The sequence below is a fragment of the Pteronotus mesoamericanus genome, unplaced genomic scaffold, assembly GCF_021234165.1.
Source record: "Pteronotus mesoamericanus isolate MK-2021 breed Mesoamerican mustached bat unplaced genomic scaffold, CSHL_Meso_final contig_22, whole genome shotgun sequence".
Classification (NCBI taxonomy): Eukaryota; Metazoa; Chordata; class Mammalia; order Chiroptera; family Mormoopidae; genus Pteronotus; species Pteronotus mesoamericanus.
Genome location: NW_026555090.1, coordinates 3,740,825 through 3,750,858, shown reverse-complemented (window position 1 = coordinate 3,750,858; position 10,034 = coordinate 3,740,825). Strand labels below are relative to the sequence as shown.

At 47.4% G+C, this 10,034-nt stretch overlaps 1 pseudogene; it reads left to right on the top strand.

The window, feature by feature from the left end:
• The first annotated feature begins 300 nt into the window (after positions 1-300).
• LOC129068724 (GTPase KRas-like) lies at positions 301-1,861 on the top strand (annotated as a pseudogene).
• The last annotated feature ends 8,173 nt before the right edge of the window (positions 1,862-10,034 follow it).

Here is a 10,034-nt window from a genome sequence, read left to right as displayed (position 1 = left end):
TCTGCCCTGTTGGGGGTTCGGGGGGAGAGACTTTAAAAAGAGAGCGTGCAGAAACGCCGCTCTCTCTCAGATTCCACCCCAACGCCCCTTCGTCCACCCCCCCTCCCCGCTCTGGATGGAACGCAGACTGGAGCTCCTGGGCCCCGACCTTGTGTCCTGGGAGCCTGGGGATGTTACCGGAGCTCCTCCATGAGCACTCCAGGGCAGGCCTGGAGCACGGGAGGGCGGGGAGGGGAGGCCCAAGAGGAGGGGAGGAAGGCAGCGGGAGGCTCGGGTGGTGGCTCGGGGAGGCTTGGGCCCATGTCTCAGGCTCTGGCTGACAAGCCCGGCGCCCTGCCCCAAGGAGGAAGCCGCAGTGGCTGCTGCCGCCTGAGGCCCCTCTGGCTTGGGCCCACCAAGCCCGGGGCCACTGCCCGGGGTGGGGGAGGGGGAGGGGGAAGCAGGGGCTCCCCCCATCAACCCAACCCCCGCCCATGGCCCACGCCTCACCTCTCCCGTGGGCCAAGAGGGCTGTGCCCGTTCCAAGCCGAGAAGCCGTGGTAGCTGCTGACCACGCGTGGCCCACACCAGTGCCGGCCAGTCGGCTCTGGTACCAGTGTAGCTGGGGAGGGCCAGGCCCCACGCCCCTCCCTGAGCTCTTCAGGCCTCCCCAGGAACACTGCCAGTGCTGGGAGCAAGGCCAGTAGGAAGGGGGCCGGCGGTGGGGAGAGAGATTAGCTTGGACCGGCCTGGGGAGGTGGCGAGCGACAAGCCCTGCACCCATTGCCCCACAGGCCAAGCCGCGGGAAAAGCTGCGGTGGCCACCACCAGCCAGCAGCTCGTCGCTCCTCCAGTCTCTTTGAGGGTGGGGTGGGCATCAAGTAATCTTCTGTATATATGTAAATAAAAATTCCATTTTCCTTTTCACCGGACTCTAGAGTTATTGCTGTGGGTGGAAGGCGATGGGATCTCACTGGTCGTGTTCGGTTACAGCAGTGGCGCCCAGCGTGGGTCCCTAGCTCCTTGTGGCCTGTCAAATCCCCTGCCCCAGGGAGCAGGACTGGAGGGCTTCCCAGTCGCTGGGAGTTCTCTGCACACCCGCTGGGGCATCTGCAGCTTAAACACACCTGGCATTGGAAATGAAACTAGTCTGAGACGGGAATGGACTCTGGGCAGGAGGAAGGATCCGCTGAGTTTCAGGGCTGAGAACCTGCGTCAGGGCGAGAATTGGCCGAATTTGGGGGAGGCACTTAGTGCAGCCTTGGGGGTTAGAGTCTCAGCAGCGCCACGCGCGCCCCCCGCCCCCCCCCCCGCCCCCGGGCCTGCTGAAAACGCCTGACTATAAACTTGTGGTAGTTGGAGCTGGTGGCGCAGGCAAGGGTGCCTTGAAGATACAGCTAATTCAGAATTGCTTTGTGGATGAATATGATCTTACAAGGAGGATTCCTAAAGGAAACAAGTAATAACTGATAGAGCAACCTGTTTCTTGGATATTCGTGACACAGCAAGTCAAGAGGAGTACAGTGTAATGAGAGACCAGTACACGAGGCCTGGAGAAGGCTTTCTTTGTGTGTTTACCTTAAATGATACTAAATCATTTGAAGATATTCACTATTATAGAGAAGAAGTGAAAAGAGTTAAAGACTCTGAGGATGTACCCATGGTCCTGGTAGGAAATAAATGTAATCTGCCTCCTACAGTAGACATAAAACAGGCTCAGGACTTAGCAAGAAGTTACAGAATTTCTTTTATTGAAACATTGGCAGGTATTGACAATGCCTCCTATACATTAGTTTGGGAAATTCAAAAACATAAAGAAGAGATGTGCAAAGATGGTAAAATGAAGAAAAAGAAATCAAAGACATAGTGTATGATTATGTAAATACAATTTGTACTTTTTTAAAAAGGCATACTTCAGTAAAAGTGGTGATTTTTGAATACTACACAAAATTATTAGCATTAGTTTTAGCATTACCTAATTTTCTTTCTGCACCATCCAACCTGTTAGCTTTTATTTTGAATGTTTATTTTAAAATGATGGTGGAAAAATTTTTTTCCTCTAAGCGCCAGTATTCTCTGATTTTGGTTTTTGAACTAACAATGCCTGTGGGGGGGAAAGAAAAGAAACTGAACACCTGAGATTTCCTTCTTGGGGTTTTTGGTGCATGCATTTGATTACTTCCTCACTTGAACCTGACAAACAGAAACATATGTCTCATGTTTATTGGTTGCTCCTATATTATTTTAAAATTGTAAACAAATTTAAATGTTTTGTGGCAAAAAAAAGAGTGAAGTAAGTTTATGTGAGGGAGTGTTATTATTTCCAGCTGGTGTTCTGTGGTGGTCCCTGAACCGTGCATAACTTCGCATTTAGACACGTTTGTTTTAAGCATCCCCTTCTGGATCATTTCAAATGGACCGTACACTGGCAACATGAGTGATCATGCTCTCCGGTCATGCTCTTTTCTTGGGAAACTTCAAAATATATGTTGTAACTTGTCTGTAAACACCCTTCTGGCTATATTTGGTACTGAAATCGAGTAGTATTTTGTAAATATGCTTCTCTGTGGGAATGGTGTTCAATGGACTGTCTACTTTACTCACAAACTTTGAAAGTCAGCCACTTGAGTTGAGGTTTCCCCACGTTTGGAAGAGCTGAAGAGCATAGACACGGGTCAGGTCAGAGTCACTCTCCACAGTACACGAGTGAAGGAGGAGCCCAGACTTGAAAGAAAGAGACTTCTTTTCTGTGGCTTGGACTGAACACAAGGAGAAATCACACAGGGCTTTTAAAAAACTGTGATCTATGATGGCTTTGAGAATAAGTTACTGCAATGATATGGGTTTTCTTATTTTTGTAGGATGACAGAAAATGTGTCATTATATTTTTCTAATAACCTTTTACATCATGTGTAACTCTGTAGTGAACTTCACTGGATGCCGTGGCTTTGACCTTTAGATAGACGGGGTGTTTTCTCTACTGAGTGGATTATGGTCCTAAGTGATGTCGGAGTAATAATAGAAATATCCCATCCCTCAAATTACTAAAGTCACAGTGAAATAACATTTTAAAAAACCATGACTTACTGAATAATACTTTTGTTTTTCTAAGATTGGAAAAGTGGTTAAAAGAAGGCATATACTGATTTCTCTGATATTCTTTTATGGGAAGAAAAAACATTAATAGTTCATTGTTGGCCCTGATGTCATTTTTACTGTTCTGTTTCCAAGGCCTAATATAATAGTTGGTATCTAGTATGGATTTGATGCATAGTGAATAATTTTGCTATATTGGTATATTGTTCTCAGTTATTGGTAGACTCCATTTATAAATGATTCACACAATAAAGAAGACCCTGGCAAAAAATATGCCAGGAAATACATTTAAAATGGGACCAGGAACTTCCCATTGCTTTGCTCCGGATTAGGGTAACACCCAGAACTGGGCTTAAGTTAAGCCCTTTGGAAATATTTTACGGGAGACCCTTCCAAGTCTCGGTTCTGGGAATGCCCCCCACCCCAGATTGGAAGTGTGAGTGGAGTGTACAGGCTCACCAGATTTGGAGCATGAGCAATATGTACAGCATTTATGGCAAACACTAACCATTTTGCACAAGTTTGCTCATTATAGGTCTGCCTACCCATCTGATGAGCCCTTACGCCCATTCCAACTGGGGGACCAAGTCTTACTAAAGACTTGAAAGACTCAAGGAACTGAACAACAGTTAGCTGAGCGATGGACTGGAACCTATGATGTCCTACTGACAGCACGGTCTTCTCTGAAACTCATAGGAAATAAGCCTTGGATCCACCACACGCAAATACAATGGGCACCACCTGAGGAAAATTTGAACCCTGCTGCTGTGGTTGATGCTGAAAAGGAAAGCTGGACTGCTCTAGAAGATTTCAAATGTCTATTTCAGAAGAGAGCAGGCCCCAATATAGAGTGAAAATGTTTCTTTACTTTATTAACGCGTTTGCAGATTTAGGGACTTTTAGCTGCCAGATACTGAGTTTGAGGGTGGTCCATTCCATTGTTAAAAAGGACAAGGATTGAAAGTGAGTTACGAAAAACTGTTGTGGCTTCCAGGTAAGATGGTGGCGCAGGCAGACATGGCTCTCCTCTTTGCACACCATAGCAAAGTTACAACTAAAATGTGCAACAACCATCACTCAGGAATGTCAGAATTTTTCCCGTCAGTGTTCCCCGGGGTTCGGTCACCTCCCCTCTCCGAGCCGCTGCTGCCTGTCCCACAGCTCACGCCTCTCTCACTGCATCTCCGCCACCGGCTGCCGCCTTCCCCACGAGGGAAGCAAGGCCCTGCTCTCCCTGCCAGCACGACTCAGCATGTTCAAAGCCTGATTCATGGTCTTCTCCGAAACACCTGCTTATCCTCCTTCCGGCGCTTTCTCAATAAACGGCTCCAACGAAGGCCAGAAACCCAGGAGTGAGAGCCCAGCTGAGCCCAGCTGCCGACCTGGAAACACCCAACCACAGACCTCAGACGGGCGCTCGGCAGGGCCGCGCACTCCCTGTCCCTCCCGTGGGGGTGCCTGCCTCCCAGCGGAGAGGGGACTGGTCTCAACGATACCACCTCTTCTGGGCACTGTCCCCTGACAGCTCAGGCCCGAGGGCCAGGCTTAGAGAAAACAAAGCAACTATGCAAGAATTCCCTAATCTTCCCACCTCCCATTCAAATCGACACCTGCATCTGCATCCATTTTATTTGTCTCTCTTATCATTTATTCAACACAGTCGAGGACCTCTGTCCCAGGCACTTGGCCTGAGTGTTGGTCACGGGTGGGGAACAAGGCAGAAAAGTGCCTGTCGTCATGGAATTTACGGTGTCGTTGAGGAAATGTGCCATAAACAAAGAAAAATCAAATCTTAGCTCCATAAGCGGAGTCCATGGGAAGAGCACGGGGAGCGTGTGTCTCAGCGGCCACCCGCTTGCCCTGCAGGGAATCCTGCCCTCGCGCGCCCTCGGGGCTCACTCCCCTCCCAGGGTTGGCATCCGGGTCTCCTTTCGCACAGGCCATTCCCCTCAGGATACAGGCAAGCTTCCGTGTTCTAATAAAAAGCTTCCTTCGACTCTAGACACTTCTGCAGAAATCTCTACGTTGCGTCCCCTCCTTTATTCGAAATATAACTTCTGAAACATTAGTCTACACCTGGGGTTGTCCCATCGGGGTGCCATGACCCCGAGGGCCCCTGGAAAACTCGATAGGATCCTTGTGCACAGATCATTCTAAGGGAGTCCGTTTCCACATCCGGTACCCGTGACGTGTGACAGGTCAAACTGAAACGCCCAAGGTGCGGCTGCTGTCCCAACCCCTGGGCCCTCACTGTCTAAAGGGCCGCGTACGGCTCCGCCCAAGCCTCCGGTCCGCTCTTGCTGGGGGGATTGCAAAGTACAAGTACGGGTTTCAGTTGTTCATGTGCCCCCTTCAGGGGTGAATTCTGGTCCCTCCATTCTCAGCGCTTCTCCCCCTGTCAGGGTTGAAGGTGAGCTGCCAGGAAAAGGGCGTTTGGGCTGATGTTGAAATGCTCCAAAATCAGAAAAGTGAAGCCAGTTTGGGTTAATGACATTGACTCTCTTTATTTAAAATAAATTGTTTGGGGGACTACAGATGTTTTCAGATATTAAACCCCCCCCTCCCACAAAAATAAGCATTACAATGGACTGCTTTCAGACTCGGTGTGCTTTAATAAATAAAAGTAAACTAGGTTGTTATTTTTTAATTGTATCAGGAAAATTTCATTCCAATGAAGTCAATCCTTTCTTATTTCACTTTCTAAAATGTTTAATATCTTCAACCTCTAAGTTAAAAAATGTAAACTTAGGAAAATATTCTTTTGTCAACTCAAAAATGTTTAAGTTGATGCACTAACTCTATTAGGGCGTGTGAACAAAAGCATCTCTTGCTGCAAACACGGCCACGTGCACCCTCCAGAGTCTCACGTCACGTTTGCGCCTTAGCGCGCTCTGGTCCCGCGGAGGCTCTGCCGCCGGGGGTGTTAGGTACTCAAATTCCGCACACGGGTGACACCACCACGCAAACCCTTGCAGCCGTGAGTCCTTGCTCTCCCTACAGACTACTGAATACAAACTTCTCTGAGTTACTGTGCACGCATTTGACCTTCTAAATGATCAACGAATGAACAAAGTTTAAACGTGGACGTGCTCTCCTAAAAGACTTAAGCGTGTGCACATAAAACTGAGCTGTCTGTGTGAACGCATAGGTCCCCCTCACACCGCTGGCTGGAGGGAGCCTCCTTATCTTTGGTGCCTGGGGGGGGGCGGGGGTGGGGGCTGCCCAGCGCAAGGCACAGGGCTTGGGGAGCGAGGCGCAGGCTGGTTTTGAGCTCCACTCTCCACCTGCCCGAAAGTCTCCTCCAGGACTAGCCTGTCAAACCTTCAGCAAATGTGTGAAATGTGCACTTGCTTAGCTCAAGTGTGTTCCACTCGGCTCATGTCCTTCCCCGGGATTCTCCTGCTCTACACAGGACGTGAGAGCCACTTACGAAATAGAGTCGCCCCCCTCCCCCATCACGCTCTTGCTTTACGTGGTTTCAGTTATCGGCAGTCAGCTGCCACCTTGAAGTATTACATGGAAAATGCCAGGAAAGAACAGTTGATACCTTTTAAATTCCACGCTGTTCTGAGTAGTGTGATGAGACCTCTCGTCCTCTGTCTCTTAGTCCTAAGCATGACGGCGACCCGCCCTTTGTCCACGGTACCCACGCTGCACACGCTGTCAGACGCTCACCAGCCGCCTCTGCGCTCGGGCTGACTGTCCTGGGATCTCAGGGCTTGTCCTCAGTAACCCCTGACTGAGGGAACCGCGGCCCCCAGAGCGGTGATGCTGGCAATTCGGCCGTGACGCCGAGAACCGGTCAAGGGCTGCTTGTAAGTGAAAAGGTGCACGTTCTTGCCCTCATAAGGCATTTTAGCATCCCACGGCATCGCAAGAAGGGAGAGTGCAGTATACGAAGGTATGTTTACAGATTGAGAGAGACTACATTCACATAACTTTTATTACAGATTATTGTTGTTGTTCTGCTGCTATTGGTTATTGTTAATCTCTTACTGTGCCTAAGTTATACATTCAATTTTATCATAGGTTTGCATGCATAGGGAAAAACATAGTGTACATAGGGTTCGGTACTGTCCACAGTTTCAGACGTCCACTGGGGGTCTTGGAATGTACCCCCAGGGGATAAGGGGCGGGGCTACTGTAGCAAGTGAGGGACTAACAGAGCACGGTATAAATTTTGCCTGCTTCCTCCAGCACTTTGGCTTGTGCTTAGGAACATGAGCCTGTACTAGACCTTCTTAGCAATCCACCTTCGAAGCAACGGTTTTTTACCGTCTATTCTTCAAGCTTTTGGGTCAGTTAAATTAAGGGGGTGCAATTATTTATTTCTGTAAATAAATTTTTATCCAGACACAAAATACAGATAAACACAAAATAAAACGCAGAGGTAATTTGGATCCTGAATCTCACATCATCAACCCCACCGTAACTTCTGATTTCATATTTTTATCACCTCATGATTCCTATTCATTGACTGCATTAAGCCAATGTTGCATACGTGCAATTAAAAATAAGTTGATGGCAATGAAATGTACTTTCATCACGTTTACACTTAATAGACTTCATTTCTTTCCCATAGTGAAAATAGAATTTAGAACACTTTTAGATTCTGCAGTGGGCGGGACTTACATGCCGGAACCCTAGCCGCTCAATGTGGTGATGATTTTAGAGATGGGGTCTTTGGCGGGTAATTAGGCCGTGAGGGTTGGGCTCTCACAGCGGCATTAGTGCCTCATAAGAAGGGCTGTGAGAGAGCTTTTCTCTCTTTGATCTCTCCCCTTAGTGCTCAACAACATTCCATCGTCTGCTGGTCCCAGCTTATTACTCGCTCACCTACTGAAGGACATCTGGGTGGTTTCTAAGTGTTGGCAATTATGAATAAAGTGACACGTACACATACTCACGTTCAGCTTCTCGTGAGGACAAAGTGTCAATTCCTCTGGGTAAATACCAAGCAGCGTGATTGCTGGATCTCACAGTCAAAGTACAGTTCATTTTGTGAGAAGCTGCATGACTGTCTTCCAAAGTGGCTGTTCTCCTTTGCATTCCCACCACCATAAATGAGAGTACCTGCTCCATATTCTCACCAGAATTTGTTGCTGTCGGTGCTTTTAGTTGTTGCCATTGTATCAGGTGTGTGGAAGTCCTGAGTTTGAGCTGGCAGTTCCCTGGTGACACAGGACGTTGAGCAGCTTTTCATATGCTCTTTTCCACCTGTTTGTTTATCTTCCTTGGAGGACAGTCTTTTCACATGTTTTGCCTGTTTTAAAAGTTGCGTTGTTGGTTTTCGTCTTGTTGAGTTCTTTGTATATTTGGACACCAGACCTTATCAGATATATGTTTTGCAAATATCTTCTCCCTGTCCGTGGCTTGCCTTCTCATGCTCTAGGAAAGTGGATATTTCACTTCTAAAAGAAGGATGCCCTCACTTAAAGAGGGGAAAGCTGCTGTTTGGTTGTTTCTTAGGGTCAAGGCAAACCTTCTTTTTGTGGCAAAGTTTCATCAGAAGTTAAATGTTTACAAAAGACTCACAACTATAAGTTTGAAAACAGTGGCTAGAATGTATGTTCCCAACTATCATGTGACAATTATTTCTTCTATTTCAAATACCTTCTTGGTTCCTCTTTCTCAGAAGACGGCGAGACACGGCCATGACTGCCAGGGTGGGCTGTTAAATTAACCGGTGTCCGTCCCTTTGCAAAACCCCTTTGGCTCCTGGAAACGGCTCAGTGATTTCGAGGTGGCAGAGAGACGGGCTTTGGACTTCTACCACCGTAATAAGTACTTTGAAAAAGGCATTTCCTGGAGTTAAAATTGGCATTGCCTTACAGATCCATGAGGCTAAAGATGTTGTTGGTGAATCCTCACTTGTTCATTCATTCACCCCATATTTATAGAAGTCTGCTACAGGAAACATTTACTATTCAATATAATACCATTACATTAGAATGACATATTATAGATGATTTATCTCATTGAAGTAATATATACTTCTATGATATGTTACCTTAATATATAATAATGAAATAATATAGCCCATATATTCTATACTACATACCTATGTAATGTATAAGATACAGCTATAGTATTCTATTATTGTCATATGTGTAATTAAAAGTTGATGAATAAACGAACAGGCAGGCACTGCAGGAGGCACCAGAGAGAAGCAGTGGCAAAAGGAAGTGCTCCCTGCCCTTCTGAGCTTGTACGGTTTTCCCTACGAAGTGACTGGAAGTTATTTTGTGAATTGGTGGATGAAAATGACAGTAATTCTAGTTTCCATACAAAACAAAATTAAATGGAATAGACAGGTATTTACAGGAATTCATCCGGAAGCTGGGCTCTTGAACCAGAGCAGGAATCAAGGGAACACACTGGGGTCATCTGTGGGTGCTCTGGGAGAAAGTTCTGCGCCCGCTCTAGGACTCTGATGCTGCATGTTTCTCTGCCTCCAAGACGTCCAGAACCTGTGGCTGGGGAGGGTGTGGCTCAGTGACAAGGCCTGCGAAGTGCTCCGGTCCTGGTCCGCGGGCAGGAGTCGGGGTGGGAGGCCAGATGCTGTCAGTGAGCCGGGGAGCTGGAGGGAAGGGAGCGCGTTTACATTGACTGATGAGCTTTGCATGCACGCTGCATACCCCTGCGTATACCGTTCTCAATAAAAGCACTTCAAGAGAAGGGCTCAGGGCATTCTCCACTAGAGGAAATGCCCACCCCCTTTTCCTGGCAGACCGAGAAGTGTCTGGAATGGCTTATTTTATTTTCCGCAATCTGCGGTGGCCCAGGGGGACTCTACGCAGGATGCAGTAAGCCCCATCAATCTCCCGATAAAGGTGACTGGTGATAAGTGAAGCATATAAGTAAGCATGCAGTGTTGTGAATTCACAAGATTTTTGTTCTTAATTAATTATCTCACTATATCCAAGCCCTTTTGCAGTGTGTGGCTTTCCACAAACCTT